The 26,718-nt window shown below is 34.0% G+C and overlaps 1 protein-coding gene across 1 annotated transcript in view; it reads left to right on the forward strand.

Annotated features, from left to right (window-relative positions):
* Window positions 1-14,638: 14,638 nt before the first annotated feature.
* LOC103603729 (cAMP and cAMP-inhibited cGMP 3',5'-cyclic phosphodiesterase 10A-like) overlaps window positions 14,639-26,718 on the forward strand; it is a 93,301-nt gene continuing 81,221 nt past the window's right edge. The window contains exon 1 of the mRNA XM_008588306.1: window positions 14,639-14,712. The gene's annotated coding sequence lies outside the window, so the exon portion shown is untranslated. The remainder of the gene's footprint in view (window positions 14,713-26,718) is intronic.

A 26,718-nucleotide genomic window follows, 5' to 3' on the forward strand; every position in this document is an offset into this window, starting at 1 on the left:
CTGTTACTCTGATGCATGTGGGAAGCCGTTGCAAGACCTTGAGCCAAAGGGTGACATGATCTGACTCTTTCTTATTTTAGCAGGATTGCTGTTGCTGTGTAGAGAACAGAATGGGTGAGGGGCGGGGCAAGGACTGTGGCAGGGAAACCAGTTAGGATTTCGAAGACTCCTGAAGTAGTGCAGGCAAGTGAGAATGTGCTAGAACCTGGTAGGCAGGAGCAAAGATATTGCGTAGTTGGATTCTAGATTGATTTGGTTGATTTGGGGCCAGTAAGAGGATCAGAACACTTGACCTTCGTGCTATAACGCTGTGCCATAACCAACCGAGCTAACCAGCCAGCCCGGATTCTACCTGTAGAGACAACCAGACTTAGAGGATAAGAAGGGAATCATGGATGACTTGAGAGATTTTGGTCTGAACAACTGAGAGAATGGAGTTTCCATTTACAGAGATGACAGAGGTTGTAAAGAAAAAGGGTTCAGAAAAGTTGTATTTTAGAAATACATGAATTAAACAATTCTAGGTAGAATGACTTACCGTAAGAGTGTATTGTCAATTAACTTGCTTGTTAAGATATAATAGCATAGCTTTATAGTAAGTGTTGAACTCAGGTATATAAGTTTTCTTTTCCTCTTTCCTTTTCATTTTCAAAATTTCTTAGGCTATTCTAGGTCTTTTGAAGCCATATACACTTTTGAATTAGATTATTGGTTTCTGCAAAAAGCTAGCAGGTATTGCATTGAATCTATAGATCAATTTGGGGAGAGTAAACATCCTAACACCATTGAATCTTCTAGTACATGTACATGGTATAGCTCTCCATTTAAGTGTTAATTTGTGTTTGCAGTGTTTTTAGTTTTCAGTATACTAGTCTTGTGCTTATTTTGTTGAAGTTATTTCTATGTATTCTCTTTTTGATACTTTCTGGTTAGTTTTTTATTACTAGCATATAGAAAAATATTTGGGTTTTATATATTTGTTGTGTGCTGTGACCTTGCTAAATATGCTTATTTGTTCTAGTAGGTTTTTTTTTTTTTTTTTTTTTTTTTTAGTTTTTTTAGGTTTTTTTCCCTCCAAGTTTTTTTTTTTTTGGGAAAAAAAACTTTTTTTTTTTTTTTTTTTAGTTTTTTTAGGTTTTTTTCCCTCCAAGTTTTTTTTTTTTTGGGAAAAAAAACTTTTTTTTTTTTTTTTTTTAGTTTTTTTAGGTTTTTTTCCCTCCAAGTTTTTTTTTTTTTGGGAAAAAAAACTTTTTTTTTTTTTTTTTTTAGTTTTTTTAGGTTTTTTTCCCTCCAAGTTTTTTTTTTTTTGGGAAAAAAAACTTTTTTTTTTTTTTTTTTTGGTTTTTTTTTTTTTTTTTTTTAGATTATTTAGGATTTTCTACCTGCAAGATTATGTATGTTTGTGAATAAAGACAGTTTTACTTGTTCTTTTCTAATCAGTATGCTTTTACTTGTTCTTTCTTGGATTTTTTTTTTTAATTGTGTTATTATACTGGCTGGAACCTCAGTACAATGTTGGATAGAAGTGGTGAGAGCACACATCTTTGCCTTGTTCCTAGTCTTAGGAGGAAAACATTAAATTTTCCATCCTGAAATTTTCCACAATTTAAGATACTTAGATTGAGAATCTTTGCTTTATGCTCTTAGGTCTGGAATGTGTTTTTCTCGTTGTGCTCTAGCAACTGAATACTTAATATGTTCTTCTGCATCTGCTTTTCAGGGAAGCCTGGGTTGGATTCTTTTTGCTGTAGGTTTTTCATGGATGTCTTTTATCTGGTTGAGGAAAGAAAAACCCTGTGATCACCTAAATAGATACAGAAAAAGTTACATGACAAAATACAGCATTCATTCATGATACAAACTCTCAACACAGTAGAGGTAGAAGGAACCATGGTGTACTACATTAATTGACTTTTGGATGTTAAACTTTGCATTCATAGGATAAGCCCCTCTTGATTGTGGTGCATAACTCCCTTTTGATGTTGCTGCATTTAATTTGCTAATATTTTAAGATTTTTATTCTATGTTCGTGAGAGATATTGGTCTTTGGTATCAGGGTAAAACTGGTGTATGACAGATTGGGAAATGTCCTCTTTATTTTCTGGAAGACGTTTTGTGGCATTGGTATTATTTTCTTCTTAAATATTTGAGATAATTCACTAGTGAAAACACATGCTTTTTAAAAAAATGCTGATACTCAATAATAGTGCTGACTCTCTAACCTTTCATAGTTATCCTCCCTTGGGGTATTACCTATGTACCTGCTGTGTCTGCTAATTGAGCCCTTGATATTAATATCTTTTAATCACTTATTCTTATTCAGTTAGGTATTTTAACATCTCATGTTTTTTAACTTAAACTTACGCTATCTCCTCACTTTTTGGCATCCATTGCTATTCTAAAATTTAAGCAAATTCAAAATCATTTCTTAAAAGAATATTATAGCACCAATGCAAAGCAATTTATGATACTTAGATTGAGAATCTTTGCTTTATGCCCTATCTGGAATGGATTTTCCTCATTGTGCTGTCACAACTGAATACTTAATATGTTCTGCATCTGCTTTTCAGGGAAGCCTGGGTTGGATTCTTGTTGTGGTCTGCTGGGAGTGTAACAGGAGCTAGTTATAACCTGTCCGGAATGTTTCACTGCTGTTTGGTGTGTTCACTCAGAATCATGTACATATTTCCTTCAGATCTGTTCTGGTTATATCACTGCACCTTTGGGTGTATGTGATTTGAGAAAGTAGAGATGTTCTCTTCTGAGTTTGTGCTTCTGTTAAACAAAGTATTTTTTTACAACTTTGACAACTATTGGCAGTTGTACCTTTTGCTAAACTGGTTAAGGGTCACAAGTTTGGGAACTATATTGTGTTCCTTCTTAACTGGATTGATAATAAAAGTAATCCAACTTGCAAAGGTGTAGTAGTTTCTGTTGCCTCATAACAAATCACCACAAATTTAGAGGCTTAAACAACATCCATTTATTAGTTCAAAATTCTGGCTTTTTTTTTTGCTCAGAGTATCACAAAACTGAAACTAAGGTGTTGGCCATACTGAGTTCTCACGCAGAGGCCCTATAATCACTTAGCATGTGCTCAGATTTTTGAAGTGAGTAGGTACTATTACTGGGGCCAAGGGCCATGAGGCTTAGAAGGTTAAGTGACTTTCTTAAGAAAAACAGCCTGTATTTGAGCATGCTTCTGGTAACTCAGAACCCTGAGTGTCCCACTAGATTCATGGTGTATTTGGAACTGCATTTGAGCTAAAGAGATGGAAGTACTGAATCCTTTATATAGCATAACCTGTTTTTGAATGTCTTTTTCCATTTTAGTCTTCACTGTGGAGTTGTGGTTATTTTGAGTCACAGAAAGGGTAATTTTGGTGGGCTTAAGCTTACGCTTAATAGTTCTACTCAAAAATGATTGGGTTTTGGGCCGATCCCATGGCGCACTTGGGAGAGTGCAGTGCTGGGAGCGCAGCAGTGCTCCCGCCGCAGGTTCGGATCCTATATAGGGATGACCGGTGCGCTCACAGTGCTCACTGGCTGAGCACCGTGCGGCCGGTCTCAAAAAGGACGAAAAAAAAAAGATTGGGTTTTTTTGGTCTTTTTCCATCTTTATCTTATCACTTTGATCAGCTCAAATTATAGTTGGTTCTTACTTAGTTAAAAAAATTTTCATTGATTTTCTTAGCTAGGGGAAAGCATGTAATTCATGTCATTTGGTTTAGAAATACAGCAGTATGGGCTTTATCTTCTGATAAATGCAAATTATGAAACATTAGAAACAATGTCTTCTCAGCAGCTAAGGTGCCACTCAAGCTGTTCATTCACATGGAATAGGTAATCAGTTATGTAGGTCAGATACTGGCAGTATATTAAACCAGTTCATTAAATGACTGCTTTCTAGGTCACAGGCAAATCCCCTTTTAGTGGGAATGTACCTGAGTGGAAAGAAATTATTTAGGTGAAGTGTGTGTGTGTGTGTGTGTGTGTGTGTGTGTGTGTGAGAGAGAGAGAGAGAGAGAGAGAGACAAGGATAAGAATTATAAGCCGTTTGTTTTTAGTTTGCTCCCTGTTTTTCCTCCTTGATTAGAAAGAATGGTATCAGTGTTTATGGAGTTTAACAAAATCCAAAATCTTATCTCTTTGTTTCTGTTATAAATTTACAACCATATTAATGATACTGAAAACCATTTACATCTGTCACATGATAACCTCCATTTAGCACATATAAAGGACTTTGCCTTTTTAAATAAAACGTAAAATAAATGAAATTTAGGGCCTATCCATCTGTTCTCTGATTCAATAAATGATTAGATGGAACTGCTATATAAATCCTTATGTTCATAAACTTTTATAAAAAGAGTGACATACTATACATAAGGACATATTTGCAGAGTTGGTGTTGTGTTATAGGTGGATTGAAGGATGTCAGAATTAGGAAATTGTATTCAAAATATAAAGATACTAATTTTTCAGAAAACTTAATATAGGTATTTAAACTCTTTGGGCAAAAAAAAAAAAGGAAGTGAAGGCAGAAATAAGAGAATGAAGAGAATCTCATGTAGGCTCAGGCAGGAATGGGAACTTAGGTAGATGCAGCAGGCTACTGAGAGAGATTTCCTTTGCTCGGGCACTTGCTTTGGGACTTGGGATTGCTGTGGGGTTCATATGTGATCTTTTACAACTGGGCACAGTTTCCAGCAAACACATCTATACTACCTCCTTCCTAGACTTCTGTCTGTCACACAAGACAAAGACTTACTCATTGATTAATTCACTTAATGATGATAGTCCCTGTGTTGGGGGTCATCAGCATTACCTATAAGTTTGGTGGTTTGTTAGGAAGAGTCACAGGACTCAGTATGTAGCTGTGTTCATGCTGAGATTTATTACAGTAAAAGGATGCAAAGTGCAATCAGCAAAGGGAAAAGGTGCACTGGGTGAAATCTAGGAGAGATCCTGCACAAGCTTCCAAGAGTCCCTCCTAGTGGAGTGACATAGGATGTTCTGAATTCCTCCAGCACTGACTTGTGACAACATTTGTGAAGTGTTGTCTACCAGGAAAGCAACTTAGAGACTCAGTACCCAGGGTTTATTGGGGCTTATCACGTAGGCACCCTCTGCCTGGCATGTACCAACTTTCAGACTCCCAGAGGGAAGCAGGTGTTAGCATAAGCCATATTGTTTGTATAGTCTAGGCACAGTGGCCCGCCCTTCAGATAACTGTTGACTAGGAACACTCCTAGATATGCATAGAGCCAGGCATTGTGCTATGTGGAGAATGAGACAGATCAGTTATTGACTTCGTCAAGTTTGTACTCTAATCGTAGAGGCTGAAATTTATAATTGCCTACTGAATTAGTAGGAGATTTCAACTTGTGATGAGTGACTTGGAGCATAAGAGCAGGGTACAATGAGAGTGTAGTGGAGTGGGGCAGTAAATGTAGTGTGTCGTTAGTGAAACAGTCTCTGGGGAAGCTGCTTTTAAATTGGCTAAATATCTCACTTAGCCAGGTGAGGAGTAGCGTAGAGTCAGGGCATATAGCAGTGAAGACCATGAATGGGGAAAGGGCTTGGCATGTTGTTGGAAAGAAGTGAAGGAAGCATGGGGCAAAGTGGGGTGATTCTGCTGACCCCTCCCTTTTCATCCTTAAATCAGATTTATTTTTAGGACTAGCCTTGTGACTCCAGAGGCCTTTCTGCTGCAAAGATTTCTTTCTACCTCCCTATCAAAGCCTGAGATTTAGCAGTAAGATTTTTCAATTTATAATTTGAATGTGAAAAATGTAATTCCAAATTGGAGGTAACACTGACCAGTAGCAATCCCATTAAAGTGTAGTAAGCTAAGACAGAGGAAAGGGAGAAAAAGAAGAGGCAGTTTGGCTTTAAGAGGTGAGCTCTTGGGCTTGTGTATTTGTTCCTACCTTAGTTACTGCTTCTGTGGCCAGTAGAAAACTAATCCAATTATTTAACTTCTTTTTTCTTAGTTTTCTTATTTTATACTCTGGGGATTATATAATTTATCTATTTAACAAATATTTATTGAGCATTTACTGTGTGCCATATACATAATGCTCTGAAGCTTAACTGAGCTAATATGGTAACGGTTACATGTATAGCATAATGTCATATATAGAAAGTATTCAAGTGAGGCCAATGGTTATCAACAAATGCTGTTGGCTGGTTTGTCTTTTTGGTAAGAGAGGAAGTTCAGTAGTTGGAGAACAGATGCAAGAGAGGTAAATACCCAGTAAAGAGAAGGCGTATAAATTTGAATTTTGAGATTCTGAAAACAGACTTAACTGATTTCACACTTATTTCTCTGCCAACATTCATTTGCTTTTGGGCAAACAAAGGTTTTGCATAGATGCATATATATGCAACCTAGAAAAATTATATGCAATTTAGGAGAATATGCACACACACACAAAAGTTAGCAGGGACATTGCTATCCAGCACTGCTTCATATGACACAAGACAGATTTTGTTATTAAGGTGCTAAAATGATTCATTTGTATTACAATATGTATTAAAAATTTTTACATCTCTGGTATATGTTTTGGCAGTGTCTTTCGAAACTAAGAATTTTTAATGTAAATTTGTACATATATTTATCTCTTGGGTTCTTGGAAAATAGGAGGACATCCCAGGCTGTGAAGCGTCTCTAAAGTCATTGGAGTTTCCTCTCACTGAGCCTCTCAGTTGTAGGAGAATGCACTGTCTGCTGAGATAGCCTGTGCCAGTTACAGAAGCCTTGTTTCCTAAAACATTCTGCCTGAAGTTAAATTGTTATCTGGCTTCCTAAATTGTTATCTAGTTTTGCCCCCTGGGTTCATACATAGAAAACAAAACAAAACAAAAACAATAAACCCAAATCTCTTAACCAGTTTTAATTAATATTATTCAGAATAAGCGGTAATGAATGTTCACCAAGAATCTTATGTTCTTCAAACTAAACATTTGTATTCCTTCACCCACTCCTCATATGACATGCATTCCAGCCCCCTCATAGCTCAAGCTGTTCTTTGACAATTGAACTATTATAGTACAATATTTAATAGCATGAAATGGTATTTTTCCCCATAATGTATTTCACAGTTGGACTAAGACTTTAAGAAGCTGAAAATGATTTTGCTTATTTCTCACACCTGGACTAAACACAGAGGAAATTGTAAAATTGATACATTTATTATGATAAATCAGAGAAAGGATTATTGGTCATGTATACCTTAAATAAAAAAAATAAAGTTTCTTTAACCTAGCTGAGTGTCGGTACAGTGAGATAATGGGAATTTTATTTTTTCCTCGTTTCTGTGATAGTGAAGGGACAGAGGGCTTGATGATAAGACATGTAATGTGGGAGAAAAGAATTCTTTTAAGGTCAGGGAGCCCTGGGTTAGGGTAAAGTAATGGCACTGTGATATGGAAGTTAAGGAACCAGAAGTGAGGTGTCGTGGGGGAGAGGCATAATGGAAAGAGGGGTAGTGTACTGGACTCTTGCCTTATGTTTTTGACTTTTTTTAAAAAAGTAGAACAGACAGAGTTGAGATTTTCCTCCACATTAAAATGGTAGAATTAATACTTGAAAAATAATGCTTTTTTCTATTTTCAAAAATAGATCCTTTAGTACATGTGATTAATAATTTCAAATTATCACGCAGAATGGGAAAAACATTAATTTTTTAGCCTCTGATTTAAAACTTATTTAAAAAATAATTACCTATGGATATAAGTATGATAAAACTTTGGAAATAATAAATGCTTCAACATATAGAAACCCATTATTAGAAGAATAAATTGTTGTAAAGATTCATTTGACACTATCTCTGCAGTGAACCTAAATTTGCATCCAGTTACTGGCATAAGCACAGAGAGATGAATATTCCAACTGGCTTTAAAACATAGTAGTGTGTATATTTGTAGTGAGGTATATCCTGAAGGACAAAGAAACATACCTTATATATTTACAGCACTCATATACTATTGTGTGTATACTGTGAAATAGAACAAAGAAGTGATTATGTAGTCTGGTTTCTTTATTTCTGGAATGGAAGTACCATTACCCACTAAAAGGAACCAGAGATCCTGATGAAAAATGTCTGAATCCAGATCTGGGGCAGAAAAGTAAGCAGGATGAACCCAAGACACCTTATACTAGCAGATAGGTTGATTATGTAGTCTGGTTTCTTTATTTCTGGAATGGAAGTACCATTACCCACTAAAAGGAACCAGAGATCCTGATGAAAAATGTCTGAGTCCAGATCTGGGGCAGAAAAGTAAGCAGGATGAACCCAAGACACCTTATACTAGCAGATAGGAGAGAAGCTATCAAGAACTACTAGATTCTTGTTAAAATGACTCAGAACCAGCTTGAAGAGGCTCATCCACTGGCTGAAAGTGGGGCAATTTGTATACCAGTAAGGAAAATCATTACAATGGGGGAAAAAGATTAATTTATTGAAATCTAAGATTTCATAGCAATACTAAATTTTTAGTTGCTTACCCATGTGAGAATGTTACTGTACCCACTTATTATTTTGAAAGCTGGCAAATAAAGGGGAACAAATTAAGCATTTATCTTGTCTTATCTATATGAAGTACCCCATTGGGTAACTCAATTGTAGATGAGGCAGTTTCTCTTTATATTATTTCAGCTAATAAATGAAGAAGGCATGATAGAATAAGGAAATCACCATAGTTAAGCCCTAATGAATTCATGATTCAAGAGTCACCAATGCTGTTAATGTTAAAAAGAAACAAAACAAAACAAAACATCTAGATGGTATGAACTTCTGACAGAAAAGCACAGTACCACTTAACCAAATCGCCCCTATCCACAGTTAAACCTCAACTCTTCAGATCTCTAGGTCATTAATGTCAATTTTCAGGAAAATGCAGAGGGCAGAGGAACATGCTAAACACCACCACAGGGATAAAATCAGGAAAATCCGGACTGAAGTAAACCTTAGGACTAAATACCTATATTATTCTGTTATTATTCCTATAAAGGAGAAAAGAAGAAATGGAAGAGGAACTTACAGAATAAAAGAAACCTAAATGTAATAAAGAATAAATAAAATACCAAAGAACTGCAACATGTAGACCACACTTGGGTTCTGGTTCAGACAAATAACCTGGCAAAATAAACAAACAAACAAAAAACCCCACAAAACTGAGAATTAGAAAGAAACTTGAATGATGCCTGGATGTTTGATGGTGTTAAAAATGATAATTTCTCTAGATGTGATAGATTTCTCTAGCAATGATAATTTCTGTAGATGTGATAAGAGCAATTTTGATTAGAATAGTTTTTATCTTTTAGAGACACATATTGAAATGCATGAATGTATTGAAATGATGTCTGGGATTTACTTCCAAATTATATGAGAAAGGGAGTGAGTCGGGTTGCAGATGGAAAATACTGGCTATGAGTTGATAATTGTTGAAGCTGGCTGTTGAGTACATGGGAGTCATTATATTTTTCTGTGTCTTTCTATAAAAGTTTAAAATTTATATACATATGTATATGTATACACACATAATCTCCATCTGAAAAAGAAAGTTGAATTTGTAGCTTGCAGACAGAGAAAACAAAAAGGGTAGCATAAATAACATGTTACATTATTGGAAGCTTGTAAGATTTCTGTGAAGGCAGAAGAAAGGTAGCCTTAATGCTACTATTTAAAAAGACATAAAAATGTATCATCATTGATGTTAGTATTTTGTTATTGATATTTTGCATTACCTGCCTGGAAACCCAAATGGTGCTAATTCTTTTCATTACTACTGTGTGGTTCAATAACAAAAGGTTGAAGTAGGAGAAATTGATGTGACTTTTATCGATCTGTTTGTCTATTTCTTTAAAAGAATTACTCACCATCAAAATAAATCTATTCTTTATCTACACCCCAGGTTGCTGGCTGAATTACCAGCCACAGAAACAGTTACCTTTACTAAAATCTTTATCAGTGTTTATTATGCCTTTTGTTATACATTTTCAGAGTTACTTAAATCTAACCATTAGACGCATCATTCTGCTTTTCAGCTTTGGTTTTGTTTAGATTGTAATCCTTCATGACATTATTGGTGGGCACTTGTAAATTGTATTGTGAAAATTAGTAAAATTCATCCAGCTCTTTGTGACTTAGTCTGATCATTCAGTCTATCAATGCCCTTGTGCTTCGCTTCTCTCTCTCCTGGCTTTAAACCAGCTCCTGCTCATTGGCACCCCTGCCAGATGTTGAAAAATCAAAGTCAGTTTAATTAGTCTTATCTGTTTGCACTCTGGCAAAATATTGCGGAGATGAAAGGATGTTGTTTATTAGCAGAAACACAATATTTTAAACTATTGGATCAAATATACATGTTACCTTGCAATAGTTATTTTTATTAGTCTTTTTGTATGATTTTTTATGGATTATTGGTGGCAAATTTTCAATCATTGGCTGTTCCAAGCTTATCTTATGTATTTTCTGTTCCTCTCCTAAAATTATTAACCTTATTGGATCAAATATACATGTTACCTTGCAATAGTTATTTTTAGTAGTCTTTTTGTATGATTTTTTATGGATTATTGGTGGCAAATTTTCAGTCATTGGCTGTTCCAAGCTTATCTTATGTATTTTCTGTTCCTCTCCTAAAATTATTAACCTTTTATTGGAAATGGTATTAGAAACCAAGAGCTGGGTGCTACATGTGCTCATTAGTACTGGGATGTTGTTGCTTCTAGGCCTTCTCAGCTAACATAGAAAGGTAAAATATTTGTGTACTAACCCAAGTATATGAAGGTAATTCAAAAAGTTCATGGAAAATTAGAATTAAAAGATAATATAAATCTTTCGCATGAACTTTAGAAGTACCCTCATGTATACTATCTACCAGTATTTCTATATGTAAACATCTGTATCTGTGCTGTCATACATAAGTTCATACTGATATTCCAGCTCTAATCCATTACCACGTGGATCATTCTAAACTCTTTGTCTTGCTTATCTGTAACATCCCACTCTACCATTGAGAAATCTTATTCCCACAATCTAACAACCGTTTATTTAATTGTCCCATTTAAGCATGTATGCACAGTCATGTTAAGCTCAGAATTGTTAAACTCTACCCTCATGGAATAACAACTTTATCAACTAGAGTATAGTGCTTATAAACAGTTTGTTTTGTATTTGGTCTTACAAACTTCACTCATTTTCAAAATAATACAGGTCAGCACCTTATCTCTCCACCCCCTTCAGTGAAGTTGTTTCATATACATTTATAATGCTTAGATTCATTTGTCACATTCTTCCTTCCATCCTGGGGATCCCCTAACCTTCTAAGGGATTTTTTAAAAAATTTGCTTGCATTATAATTTATTCTTTGTGCTATAAAGTTCTGTGGATTTTGACAAATGCATAGTGTCATGTATTTATCATTATAGTATCATGTGGAATAGTTTCATCACCCTCCAAGATCCCCTGTGCTTGTTTCATCCATTCAACCTTCTTTCCTTCCACTTGAACTCCTGGCAATCAGTGATCTTTTTACTATCTCTATAGTTTTGGCTTTTCTAGAATGTTATATTGTTGGAATTATATAATACGTAGCCTTTTCAGAGTGGCTTTTTTTCTCTTAGCAATGTGTGTTTAAGACTCATCCATGTCTTTTCATGGCTTAATAGCTCATTTCTTTTTATTGCTGATAATATTTAGTTGTATGGTTGTACGACAGTTTTTTTTATCCATTTGCTTACTGAAGGATATCTTAGGAGCTTCAAGATATGGATGATGATGTATAAAGCTGCCATAAACATTCACGTGCAGGGGTCTTTTTAAAAATTAGTTTTTGTAAATTTTATTTTATTTTTTAATTTACTAATATACAATGTAGTTGATTTTCATGTCCCTTTACCAGTTCCTCCCCTCACATGCAGGTTTTTGTATAGACACACATTTTTGTATCAGTTAGGTAAATACCTAGTAGTGTGATTGTTGGGTCAAACAGAAAAACTGAATTTAGCTTTGTAAGAAACTGCCAGTCTTCCAAAGTAACTGTACCATTTTGCATTCTTATCAGCAATGAATGAGAATTTTTGTTGGTCTGCAATCAAGCCAACAATTGGTGCCTTCAGGTTTTTGGCTTTTAGCCATTCTAGTAGGTGTGTAGTAGAATCTCATTTTCGTTTTAACTTCAATTCACTAATGACAAATGAGTATCTTTTTATATATTTATTTGTCATATCTATATCTTCTTTGATGAGGTGTCTGTTCAGATTTTTGGTTCATCTTTTAATTGGGTTGTTAGTTTTCTTATTGTTGAGGTTTAAGAGTTTTTTTGTATATCTGAGAAGTAATTTGGCAAATAGAACTAGTATGATAATCCACTAAGATGGAATGTGATGACAAGGAGGGATGAGTCATTTATAATTTTGTGTTTTCAGCCTGGGTTTCTGGGGAAATGGAGAGTAATAGTAACAGAAAAAGGAAAATTGTGATTTAAAATCTCTTTGGGAAAAAGTAGGAAGGAAATGACTCATTTAGTTTTTGACTTCAGTTAGAGCTTGATTGAGGTGATGGAAAAATATCTGAGGACTGGAAATCAAAAATGTATTAAGATTCCCGATTCAGGTTTTGGTGCCTTCATCATGGATTGTTGAAGAGGAAACAGAAATCAAGAGCAGTTAGAAAGTTAATGTAAGAACTGTACAGTGCTATGTCTTGTAACTGATGGAAGGAAGCTTTAAGAAGGAGTCAGGTGTTGAGTATGTCCCACTATGTAGGACATAATCAAAGAGAGTATGAAATTGACATTGTCTTCTCAGAGGTCAAGTATGCTATCGGCTCACTTCAACACCCTGTGCCTTTTGTATGTTGGGACCACAACTTGCTCTGTCAGGAGGTGAAACTCTAATGAGTCGGCGTCTTTACTACCTTTAGGATTTCTCAAACTGAATTTTACACCACCACGCTCTTTTGCAGGGTGAATCTAGACAGGGGTCTTATTTTTCTTTTCTCTAATACAACTATATTTATATTTTATATATGTATCTTTAAATTGACTATTTAAGTACTGATTTCATTGAAAGAAATCATTTGCCTTCTCAATGATACCATTCTGTTGTAGAATCCTAACAGTTGTGACTTTAGCTCCCTGCAGAATTAATTAAAACACATATAAATTTTGTGCTTGTCTGTTTGGGAAGACATACAGCCTACTCCCTGAAGTCATAAAGATATGCTTCCTTTCTTTTCTGTCTCGAAGTACAATTTTTCATTGCCTTTTTTTATCTCATAATCTCTAAGGAGGATAATTTATTTAAATAATTCACAGAGGAGATGCAGTAGTAAAAATAATTACCATCACTGAGAATAATTATTCATAGCCTGTTTGTATTTGAGGTTGTTTAATGAAATGGCATACCAACATGAAGCACCAATTGGAAAACATGTAATTTTATATGTTCAATATGAAAACATGTTTGAAAATGCTATGTATATTTAATAGTTATCATTAGACTGAAAATATTTCTGTAAAACTGTCTAGAGTTTCAATGAGCAAATGTCAAGATTCTTTGAACTGAACATTTGTTATACCATTGGGTTCAGTGCCTCTGAGAAAAGGAAGAATTTGTGTTGTAAGGCAATAAAAGATAGGAGTTTATTTATTTATTAAACACTTTTTTTAGCAGCTATAATGTTTCAATGCTAGATTCTCCTATTTGCTACTATCTCTTGCTTTGACTAGTAAATTTATAACTGTTTACAAACAAATAAGCTCTTTGTAAGGTTTAATGCACAACATTTTATCACAGAATCAGTTTTTACGTAACACTAAAATTTACAAAGCTGTTGGAAAACAGCTATATAATGTGATGAAATATCTATAATTAAAAAATCGCTAAATTTCTAAATTTACATTATTTTTTAAAATTACTTTTTATTGTGGTAAATATATACATAGCATAAAAAATGTTGTTTTAACCACTTCAGACGTACAGTTTAGTGGCATTAATTATATTCATAGTGTCATGCTGTTGGGAAAAAATGCCAAAGTAACTTTCTCATAAGCCTGTTTTGTCCTTGAAGTAATATTTTGACTTTGAAACAATGTTTGCTTGTTGCACTGGTCTGGCCTCTAAACACTGCTTGCATTTTGGCTTCTGTAACTTGCTTATGTGCCTAGACCACATGAATGCTGAGAAAGCAAAACCAAAAAACTTGGAGAAGTTAGCCTATATTAAGCCCTGTGGGACCTGGGCTCAGGGTGCAGATTTTTTCAGGCAGTCGTCTGTCTGGGCCCGCTAGTGTAATAAACTGCTGGCTCTCCAACCCTCCAAGTGTGGGGTCGCTTCTTGCCTAGTCTGTTTCTCCAACAATGCAGTCATCGCCCTGTCTACTTCCAAGACTTTGCCTTGACTCCAAGCAGAACCTTTGGAGCCATGAAGCAGTAACTCCCCATTTCTGCTCTCTCTAGCCCTCTTTGGTAGAAAAGAGGGTACTGGTTCTTAGCATAATGTGTCATTGTAAAATATCTTTCAAATATATGAAGATGTTGTATAGGTGAATTTTACTCTTTTCAATTCTTTTACAGGTTTGACAGATGAAAAAGTGAAGGCATATCTTTCTCTTCACCCCCAGGTTTTAGATGAATTTGTATCTGAAAGTGTTAGTGCAGAAACTGTAGAAAAATGGCTGAAGAGGAAAAACAACAAACCAGAAGGTAAGATCTCATTCAGATTGAGTGTAGACTAATTTTAAACCAACTTTTTCTAACTTATGGCAAAAAACCAAGCATTTAATATGTTCTAGATGGCAAAATATAAAGTAGGCAAATGTTTAACATTTTAATTGTCAGACTTTTAGTCTGTTTTACAAGCTAACTAGAAAGAAGTAAATGCAAAAGGAAGATTCTTGACTTAAAAAAAAAACTTGACAAGTAATTCTTGAGAATTCACTTGATTTAGATATGACCACACTTATGTGTTTTACAAGCTAACTAGAAAGAAGTAAATGCAAAAGGAAGATTCTTGACTTAAAAAAAAAAACTTGACAAGTAATTCTTGAGAATTCACTTGATTTAGATATGACCACACTTATGCAGAAATCAGGTACACTTGCTTTTATTTAATGATTATTACTGATTATTAGAAAAATATTGTTTGTATGTATTTCAAAGATATATTTATTCTATTTGTTTTACAAAAAGAAATCTTAGAACACTTTTTATATATGCATAGTAGGGAAAGGACTATTGACCTGGCGTTTGACTTTTCATTCACACTCATAAACTCTAACAGAACATTTATTGTCATGAAGCTTTTGGTAGTAGAACAAGTACGTGTTGGATTTAAATTATTAGAGAAATGAGAAACAGAGTAGAGAGACACAGTTTTAACTTTTGGGTTCCTGGGATTCCAACCACATTGTGCTTTTAATTTTCTGCAAAGTAGCTGTCTACAGGAGGGTTCCATTTGTATGTTGTATTCTTAGTCCCTAAAATGCATTTATTTTTAACATAGAGACTGCTTAAGCAGCAGTTACGTTTATGAAAAAAGAAACATAGGCTCAAAAGGGATGTGAAATCTAGTACAACTTCCCTCAAATTGAATATATATCTGTGATTTGAATATTGTAGTGTTATTTTTATTTTGGTTTTAAATGAATTTATATTTGGCCAAACTTGACTTCTCATTTCACTGAATATTGTGTTTATGGTGGCAATTAATTTTATGTATAATTTTTACTATACGAATACCTTTTATATTAAAACAAAAATGCTAGTTTGGAGGAATGTTGTTGGTGTAACAAGATTCTATATTTATAGTATAAAAATAATTATTATTAAAATTTTATGATGCTAGAAATGTAGATAATATTCCTCCGGTGGCAATTAATTTTATGTATAATTTTTACTATATGAATACCTTTTATATTAAAACAAAAATGCTAGTTTGGAGGAATGTTGTTGGTGTAACAAGATTCTATATAGTATAAAAATAATTATTATTAAAATTTTATGATGCTAGAAATGTAGATAATATTCCTCACTCTAATTTTTAGTTTCTGTAATTTTCTTACATGATTTTAATAATAAAAAGAGGTAAATATTTTAAAGAGTACGTTCTCACTAAAATATGAAATAGTTCTTAAAGTAAGTGTATATCAGTGCGTGTGTATGTGCATGCATATATGTGTGGATTGGGAGGGAGAGAAGGAGAGAAAAAATAAGTCAGAGATAGGTATCTTCTTCTCAAAACAGATGTAGTATTTAATATCAAGAACAAAGTTTGACACCGCATATTTCAGTTATTACAAACCTCAAGCATTTGAAAACAGAGATGTTTAACACTTACAAAACATGTGGCCGAGCTTTGCTTAAAACACATCAAATTTCAACGTGCAATACAATGAAGCATACTAATATGTTGTAAAAATGTGTGATCTCTGTGAGATATGAAATTGAGTACAGGTCTTAGAAGATGAAAAATTTTACTTACCATTTTAGTCTTCCTGTGGAAGGAACTGTTGAATTTTGATAAATATTTAAATGTGTCATTCCCTATCTTCCAAATCTCTGTTTTCTGTATTTAGTTAATCAAATAATACTTTAAACTCTTTAATACATATACTAAAGGGTTAAATTATTGTTGAAAATAGCAACATGTAACTGAAACACTGCTCAGGTGTTGCCGCCCCTCCCCCAATTTGATTGTATAAGGGGATGCTTTCGACTTTAATCTGCAGAGGGCTAGAGCCTGTGGATGAGGCTGTGAATGAAAGGAAGCTGAGTGAGAGGTGACTTGGAGTTTACCATCTAGTGGCAGGGGCAAGTACAGAAGTAACCACGGAAGAATGCAGGAGTAGTGAATGGGTGCGGGCAGTGTGTAATGGAATTCTGTAAGGAGGAACCTTTAATTCTGCTGTCTAGTCCGGTGAGATCCTCTTTACCTCCTCTTTCTAAGGGAGTTTATCAAACGATATATCTCAATATTATTATTATTATTAATTGAAAAATAATTGATTAAACGTATTTGTGGAGTACAGAGTTGAATATCAATTCCTGTGTACAATACGTGATGATAAAATCAGGATAATTAGCATGTTTGTCATTACAAAATGTGATCATTCCTTGTGTCCATTAACCAATTTCTCACATCATGTACTACTTCATGTTCAGCAAAATTCTGCAGCATGGACCTTAAGACTATTTAAAACAAAATTTTCCTGCCTTTCTCCCTTCCTCCTCTCTCTCTCCCTTCCTCCTTTGCTTTCTCCATGTTACTTTTAAAAAATCTCCTGTTCTCTTCCAAGTCCCTTCATTAAAAACTTTTGGTGGAAGAAAATTTTTGTGAAGTTGATTTTCAGGGATTATTTCTATTTCAATGAGTGGATCCCAGAACAGAAACTGTGACAGATAGAAGGTGTTAGAGAATAGTTTGTTGAAAATGAGACAAGCATATCCAGATTATTTCATTTTGTGTCATTTGGAAAAAGAAAATGAAGTTAAGAACACTGTGCTAAAATAATTTGCACAGTGCTTTGTACTTTATAGGTACTCAGTATATATTTATTTTATTTTTATTTTGTAATCACTTATAAACCAGCCTCATATGGAAAAGATACACACTATAGAAATAGAAAATTGTGTATAAATATATTCTGCTTGCAGAAAGATCATATATGAAAATTTGAATTTATAAACAAATGAAAGTGGTGATTATTTAAGTTACAAAACTATATTTGCTTTTAAAATTATTGGTGTCCATATTGCTTACAGTTGCTTTTCAGTGATGACTTTGTGCTGTCCAAAAAGTAGTTAAACCTCCTTTATTTATTCAGTATTTTATTGAGCACCCACTGTTTGGTGCTCATAAACAAAATACTTAAAATAATAGGGAATGCATGGCATATTTCAATTAAAGTACAGTGATAACGCATCAGTATTGTGTGTTTGTAGAGTGGTTTTAATTTCCAAGGCCTTTCTCATATATTCATTCTTTACAGCTGATTACAATTAGTGAAGTTTAGGTATAGTTATGTTCATTGGCAGATACCGAAACTGTGCCAAGGGAAGCTAAAGGATCATCAGGGGTCAGGCATCTAGTTTTTGATAGTCATCAGACAGTAACTATAAGAGTAGTTTGAGGGCATTGGCTATCTGCATCATAGACATTTTTGTACCCTTCACCTAACAACACACCTGACACATAGTAGGGGGCTCTGTATTTTTGAATGAATGAATGAATTAGGTAGGGTTAGATTCTAAAACTCTAAGTGAACCATTGTGATGCTTGTCACTACACACTTGGGTATCATAATGTGCTGACACCAGAACTGCTTTTGTGCTTATCTCTTCCATACACTTTTAAAATCTTCTTGAGGGAAAGGACTATATAATATTTATTTTTAAATCCCTTTAGGTATGTTGTGTTTTTATTCATTCAGCTAAGTATGTGTCAAGCACTGTGTAGATACTGGGATTATTGTTAAGTGGTTCACTAATAAATAGAAGGAAAGAGTTGTAACTTACTGTTTTCTCCTAGTTAGTGTGACAATGGGTTAAAGCATAGTCCAAATTTATAGATTATGAGTCAGAGAAGTCTTATGGAGAGAAGGAAGGGACGACAATGAGTCACTGTCTGTATTAGTCCATTTTGTGTTGCTATAACAGAATACCTGAGACTGGGTAATTGATAAAGAACAGAGGTTTATTTGGTTCATGATTCTGGGACAGCTGCATCTGGTGCAGGCCGCAGGCTGCTTCTACTCACGGCAGAAAATGGCAGGCAGCGGAGAGAGAGAGAGAGGAGGTGCCAGGGTCCTATAAACAACCAGCTCTTACGGGAACTAATAGAGCAAGAACTCACTTACTACTCCCACCCGCCAAGGAGAGCATTAATCCATTCATGAGGGATCTGCCCCATGACTGAAACAGCTCTCAACACTGCCACACTGGGGATTATACTTCCACATGAGTTCTGGGAGGACAGTAATCCAAACTCCATCACTGTCTAATTTGTTTTGATAGAGACGAGGGGCTTTTGGGAAAGGTGAACCACCACATGTCTTCAAAGACTTGAATTTCAAAGGTCTTTTTTATTGTTATTGTTTTCAGTTTAATTTTATTGCTTTCATACCATTTTCATTTCAAATGTATAATATTCTGTCTAACAGTGGAGAAGCAAATTGCCTTTTGAAGGTTGACCTCTGAACCTAAATTCTAAACAACCAATGTTTAAGTGATTTTTGGAAATTGGGTATTACATTTATTTCTTTTATGACATGTTCTACTCATTTAGAGAATGTGTAAAAATTTCCTCCCAAAGCATTAAGGATTGTACCTCCTCAGAGCACAATATAACTTCTAAGCAGAATTTTGAACAGGTTTCATCAAACTTCTATACTTCTATTTGGAAAAAACATAGGAAAGAAAGAAAATTATTTAGATCATATATTGTTTCACTAAATGTTATATTTTTATGCTAATTTTAATGCAGTGTAAATTTAATAGGCCTAGGTGGTACCTTTAAAGACTCAGATTGCTTAACTATTTAACTTCTACACATTTATATTTATCAAAGTATAAATACACATCTATAGTTATACAAAGTATAAATATAAAACTATTGGATAAATATTAGGATATGATAAAGATCCAAGAATTTGCATGTCTTCTGAGAGCATTCTAAGATAGAGCACACTTTCGCACCCCTAATGCCATTCCTATGTTTCAGTTATGTGCAGGAGAATCATCAGTTACCTTGACTACCAGCAATGTCTCCTTTTAGCTTCTAATGTAAAGTCTTATTAGTTGGCAGTGTTGGTGGTTTTAGATAGAAAAGAGTGCATGGATAAGTGAAGTCTGCATCACTATCCTTATATCTTTTGGTATTAGAATATTTAAAATAAGTGGATTAATTAAAAAAAATGTAATCATATTAATTTCCTAAAGGCAAGTTATTGTTCCTCCAGAGGATGATTGATTAAACCCAAATCATTTAAAAATTGAGATTAGAATGTCATCTTTTGTGGCCAGTAATTTTTATTATTTTAATAGCAGACCATACCACTGTCAACATACTTATAAACTTCAAATAATTAATAATGAAAATATTTGAAGATCAGCTACTTTAAATTTTATTAACAAATACATGAACAGTTTTCTTTTTACTCAAAGAATGTAGTTATTACCTATTTTTTCCTCCTTTCCATGATTCTAGAAATGGGATTTAATTTTCAATCAAATAAAACTGTTAGATATTTATGCTTAGAATAAGGATTTAAATTATGCCCTCTAAACCTACTATTTGATCACCTAAAATTCGGATTAAATTGCATTTGTACTGTTTAATATATAACGGATGGTTTCTATGCTAGTATATATAATATAATGGGATATTAAATTAATGGGGCATGAATTACTTTGCCAAAACATGCAGAGTTGGAAGGTTTTAGTAAGTAGAACACTAATTAATTCAACTATTAGTACATATCATGAATAAGAAAAAAAAAAACAACACATTCTTGAAATGGTTTACATGGAATTTGATTTTGAACACTTTTCTGTCTTTTCTTGAAATTAATTTTTTCTCCTTTATTGAAATTATGTTCTGACATAGAACTTTCATTTATTTTATTTATTTATTTTGTAATGGAAACCAGAAAATGGGTTGAATGCCTTGATCTGAATTATAAATAAACATGAGTCCACCATCTGGTAACTAAAAAGGAGATAAAGTTGATATTAATCCATCTGCAAAGAGTTAGTTGATATATTCCATCAATTTTGTTAATTGTGTATTCATATTATCATAAAGATGTACGTTTGATATATTATTTTTGAGAGTTTGGCCAGGTTAGTGAAGTGGCTTGTGCCTTATAACTAAGGCTCCATATCAATTCAACCAAATCGATGGGGATTTTGATAATTTTAAACATTGTCATATAATTCAAATATTGTTAGAGATTATGAAACCAATTCAGATAAATACAATAGCTTTGGTACAGACTAAATGGATTCCTGAAGCAGTTTTTATAGTATCTGTAAAGTTAGCTACTATTTATTCATTCAAAGTCATTTCCTAAGTAAAAATCTTGTTTACAAGGGGTTCTAACTAGTGAAAATGTTATAAGCTATCAGATTTTTGAANTCTGCAAAGAGTTATTTGATATATTCCATCAATTTTGTTAATTGTGTATTCATATTATCATAAAGATGTACATTTGATATATTATTTTTGAGAGTTTGGCCAGGTTAGTGAAGTGGCTTGTGCCTTATAACTAAGGCTCCATATCAATTCAACCAAATCGATGGGGATTTTGATAATTTTAAACATTGTCATATAATTCAAATATTGTTAGAGATTATGAAACCAATTCAGATAAATACAATAGCTTTGGTACAGACTAAATGGATTCCTGAAGCAGTTTTTATAGTATCCGTAAAGTTAGCTACTATTTATTCATTCAAAGTCATTTCCTAAAATCTTGTTTACAAGGGGTTCTAACTAGTGAAAATGTTATAAGCTATCAGATTTTTGAAAATACTTGTTTTCATTGATGTTTCTGCATATAAAAATTTGTATTTGCTAATTGTACATGTTCTAGAAAAAGTTGTTTGCTAAAAGTAGTTGTGTCTATTTAATAGAATTCTTTTCAGCATTTAACATTTTGTTTCATATAACAGATTTTTAAAAATTAATTGTAAATGGCATAATCGTTTCTCAGCTTTGTTTTCTTAAGATATCAACCTCTTAAAAGCTTTCTGAACATTTAACAGTGATGTAAATTATTTTACCTAAGATCGAATAATCATTTATAGAAATATCCATTTGAGTGCTTAGTTGTACCTGAAACATTCCAAGGGATTAATTGTTTTTCAGGCTAGTCAGTCATTCAGTCTGCCAGTTAACACACATTTATTGAGTACCTGGTGTGACTGTATAATTGAACAAAGAATACAATATAAACTTCCTCTCTTCAGGAAGATCACATTCTTATAGTGGAAGTCAGATAATAAATGCATAATCAAAGAATAAGATTATTTCAGTGTTGTTGACTGTGTATATCTGAAAAAATCTAGCATAATATCTAGGAAATATAACGGTCTTATTTTACTATTTCAAGTGACATTTTATTTTTTTAACCTTGTACATATTTATGGGGGCACAGCATGTTGTTTTAGTACATGCATAAACTACAAAATGATTCACTTAGGGTAGAGAGTGGTGTTTTGTACCCATTAGTCCACCACTCCTCCCCCTGGCCTCCCGTACCCATAACCGTTATTCTACTCTGTACTACTGTGAGAACCAATTTTTGTTTAGTTTTGTTTTGTTTTATTCCACATGTGAGTGATTTCATGTGGTATTTGTCTTTTTGTGCCTGGCTTACTTCACTTAACATGATGGTTCCATCCATCCAGCAACATCCATCCATGTTGCTGCGAATGATAGAATATCATTTTTTAAAGTAGCTGAGTAGTATTCTATTGTGTATATATATACCACCCTGGCTTACTTCACTTAACATGATGGTTCCATCCATCCAGCAACATCCATCCATGTTGCTGCAAATGATAGAATATCATTTTTTTAAAGTAGCTGAGTAGTATTCTATTGTGTATATATATATACCACAGTTTTTTATTCATTCATCCGTTGATAGACATTTATGTTGATTCCGTCTCTTGGCTATTGTGAATAGTGCTGCAGTGAACATAGGAGCGCAGGTGTCTTTTTGATACACTGATTTCATTTCCTTTGGATATATACCCAGTAGTGAGATAGCTGGGTTGTAGGGTAGATCTATTTTTAGTTCTGTGAGAAACCTCCGTACTGTTTTCTGCAGTGATTGTACCAATTTATACTCCCATTAGCACTACAGGAGAGTTCCTTTTTATCCTCATCCTTGTCAGCATTTGTTATTTTTTGTCTTGTTGATAATAGTCATTCTAACTGGAGTGAGATGATAGCTCATTGTGGTTTTGATCTGCATTCCTTAAGTTGGTAGCTGAACTGGGTCTGCACACAGCTCAGTTTTGGCTCCAGGTCGTCATTTTAGGCTCACATTTTATTTTACTCAAATTTACCAAATGTCTACCATGTTCTTTGCATTTGCCAACCATTAGACATGGATTCAGATGAAATGGAGATTACAATCTAAAGGGGGCAAAAAATAGTAAGCAAGTAATTAGATCATCATTATTAAACTCAGTTATAAGAACTATTAAAAAGAAAGGCAGTGTGCAATGAGTGCATGTAGCAAGAGGATCTGATCTCATCTGGGAATTAGGAAAGGGTTCCCTGAGACAGTAGAGTTTAGGCTGAGGCCTGAAGGGTGACTATAGTTGGCTAAATAGAAGAGAGGAAGGGAGGAAGTGATGGGAAGACTCCAAAGCAGGAAGGGACTTTGTTGGAGCATTGTGGAGGAAGAGGATGGAGAAGTGGGCAGGGACCTGTCTTGTAGGACCTTTAGGATATGTTTAAGGTTTTGGTCTTTAAACTAAGAGCAATGTGAAATTATTAAAAGGTTTGAAGGAGATTGGATGATACATATTTTAAATGAATTTTCACAATCTGTACTTTTTATTTAGTATGAAAAAAATCAATGGACTGAAGTTTCAGTCTTGCTGACTGATTGTTGCCTCCTCAGAACTCACCAGCACATTTGTTTGGTGGTTTGTTTTGTCTGTATCAATTGATAATTGCATGTATCTTAATGCAGTGGCTTACCTTTTGTAATTGAAACAAAAACTTTTATGTATCTATAGTATGTTTGTGAAATATCAAGGAACAAAGTTTTGCTGCAAACTTTTTATAGACCCTATGTGACTTTACTATTTTCAAGTGGAGTAAATGGATGTTCCCTTTGGTCTTGGTAAAATTTAAAACCTAAAGATAAAACATTGGGTATAATTGGGAAAAAGTATACATTGAGTGATAGGATTCAGGAAGACAGAAAGCACTCATCTCTCTTATCTGTCTAAATCATGAAATGTTATCAAGAAGAACTCACAGAGCACAAAACATTGAGCAGAGATGCAACAGAACAGTGAGAGGTTCTCAAACTTCTGAAACAATAGAACATGAAAAGACAAAAAAGATGAAGGGAATGATTTATCCTACAGTCATTGTAAACACCACAAGCTCAAAATCAATAAAAGAACCATTATTTCTAGGGACATTTTAGAAACTGTTCTCAGGCTAAGGGTTTTAAAAGTTCAGGGTCTTTAGATAAATCATGGTTAAAACTCCTTATTTTAGAATTTGTATGATGTTTTTCAGTTAAAGAGATTATCTAAAGCACATATAAACAATCATATTTATTTTCCTCATTAAATATTTATTAAATTTATTTCAGATGAGCTTATTAACTATTCTCATAGCTTTAAATATTTTTGTAGATAATTCAGTGGAGCCACTTAGATTTCTATTTGGTCTGTAATTGTCTTTATGTCATAGTACCTGTTCAGCTTTATGGACATCCTTTTACTGTGGGGCTAAAAAAATTAAATTCTACAGTAAGTCCTATCAAAAAGTGCTTTATGTGAAATTCTAATATAAGGGAAGGAAATTTAGAATATGTAAAATTACCAGAAGTTATAATATATATGACTTCAGTTCTTTTTGGTGATATTCTAAAAGGAAAGTTAGAAAGAGGATTGATGTTAAACTCAATTTTTTCAAAAATATTTTTTGCACAATAAAAGACTTCTTATATTTTCCCCATACACATTTTTAAAATGTAACATGTAGCATATTTATAAAAAAAATTTTTTTTGAGAGTTAACTCCATTGCCTAAAACATTATACTGTTACATATACTTCTTATATTTTCCCCATACACATTTTTAAAATGTAACATGTAGCATATTTATAAAAAAATTTTTTTTTGAGAGTTAACTCTATTGCCTAAAACATTATACTGTTACATATGATTCTTGCTCAAAATATTTATTGAATGTAAGAATACATTTAGGTATGGACATCTAGAGTTTCAGTAAAACTGGGAATTACCAGTATGAATCAATCAAACCTTTATGAAATGAAATTAGTGCCTGGCTAATAAACATCTATAGAGGGCCAACCCCGTAGCTCACTCGGGAGAGTGTGGTGCTGGGAGCGCATTGGCACTGGGAGTGCCGTGGCCGCGAGTTCGGATCCTATATAGGGATGGCCGGTGTGCTCACTGGCTGAGCGCGGTGCAGGTGACACCACACCAAGGGTTGCGATCCCCTTACCGGTCACATAAAAAAAAAAAAATCATTCATAGAAAGAATGAATGAGCAAGTGAATTGAAGCCCATGAGGTTGCAGAAAATCTCTATACTTTTATAAGAAAAATTTTCAAATTTCTCTGTTTTGATGCTGTTTAAAAACAAAACAAAACAAGAGTTTAACAGGAAAGAGCAGGTATAGAAGATGCTACTACAGATGAAAACTATATTTACTGAAATAGAAGCGAAGATCTCAGTGAAGTTATAAATTTATATAAAGGAATATTACGTTTGTATAGGAGATTAAATTTTCCAATAAGAGTAGCACTTACTTATGTATACTTATTATTTGCCAACTGCTATCCTAAGTGCTTTACATATATTAATTCAGCTAATCGTTGCAACAATATGAGAAAGATTTTGTTATCATCATTCATATTTCACAGACGAGGAAACTGAAGCAGAGAGCTGTTACGCATCAGCTGGGACATGAACACAGGTGCTTTTGTCTCAGAGTTCTTAGGACTGTTTTAGCTTTCTCAGTCAGGTCAACATATGCAAGAATGTGAGGCTTGACTTTAAATGAATGAGACCAACTCCATGCCTTGTGTACTGTAGACCTTCCCTCTGCAACTACTAGTTTATTTCCTATTTCCATTTTATCGTAAGCTGCTTGTTTCAGAGTCACAGTCAAAAGCCTTGCTTGAGACATCTGCTGAGAAAATAATAAGGTCATAACTTGAGGGCAAGCACTTATTGATTGGCAGTATGTGGAACAGAGTATTAATAAGGATCCTGAGGCTACATCTGTGTTTAGTAGGAAAGAGTGCTGCATGTGATTAGTGAAGCCATGTTTTATTGTTAGGTCATCTGTAGAGGAAAGGGAGCATCATGACAGTCTTACTCCCTTTCTGCCTTCTCTGGCCTAGTGTATACCAGAATATAGAGAGGAAAGTGTCCTTCCTCTGCTGTCTCCCAGATTCTTATCTGGGCATTTAATTTTAAAACTGCTGCTATATCTTAGAAGTTTTACATGTTAATCTGTTCCTGGATCTTAATATTTGTGTTACATTAGTTTTATCAAATGAGTTTCTCCCAAGACAGCTGAGAGAGCATGAAACTAAAAGATTTGTTTGCATTGTGACAGGAACTCTAGCAGAAGTAATGGTGGGTAGAAGTAACAATCATTCTACCCAGTTTAAGGAGAGGCCCAGGTAAGGTGTAAATGGGGAGAAAGAGCTCCTCGAAAACCTGCTCTCTGTACTGATATTTGAGTAGGTGTTTAGAACATGTAAATTCCCAAGTTTTCCTGTATTAATCCTATGATTTAAAACCCTGCACTGGCTACCCAGAACTTTGGGGATAAAGTCTGTAGTCCTTAGCTTACCATCTAAAGCTCTTTAAAAGCTGCCTTCTCACACACACACACACACACACACACACACACACACACACTCACACAAAAACAAACAAACAGCAACAACAACAACATCAACAACAACAACAACAA

This window comes from Galeopterus variegatus, unplaced genomic scaffold (assembly GCF_000696425.1).
Source record: "Galeopterus variegatus unplaced genomic scaffold, G_variegatus-3.0.2 Scaffold4766, whole genome shotgun sequence".
In the NCBI taxonomy this organism is placed as follows: domain Eukaryota; kingdom Metazoa; phylum Chordata; class Mammalia; order Dermoptera; family Cynocephalidae; genus Galeopterus; species Galeopterus variegatus.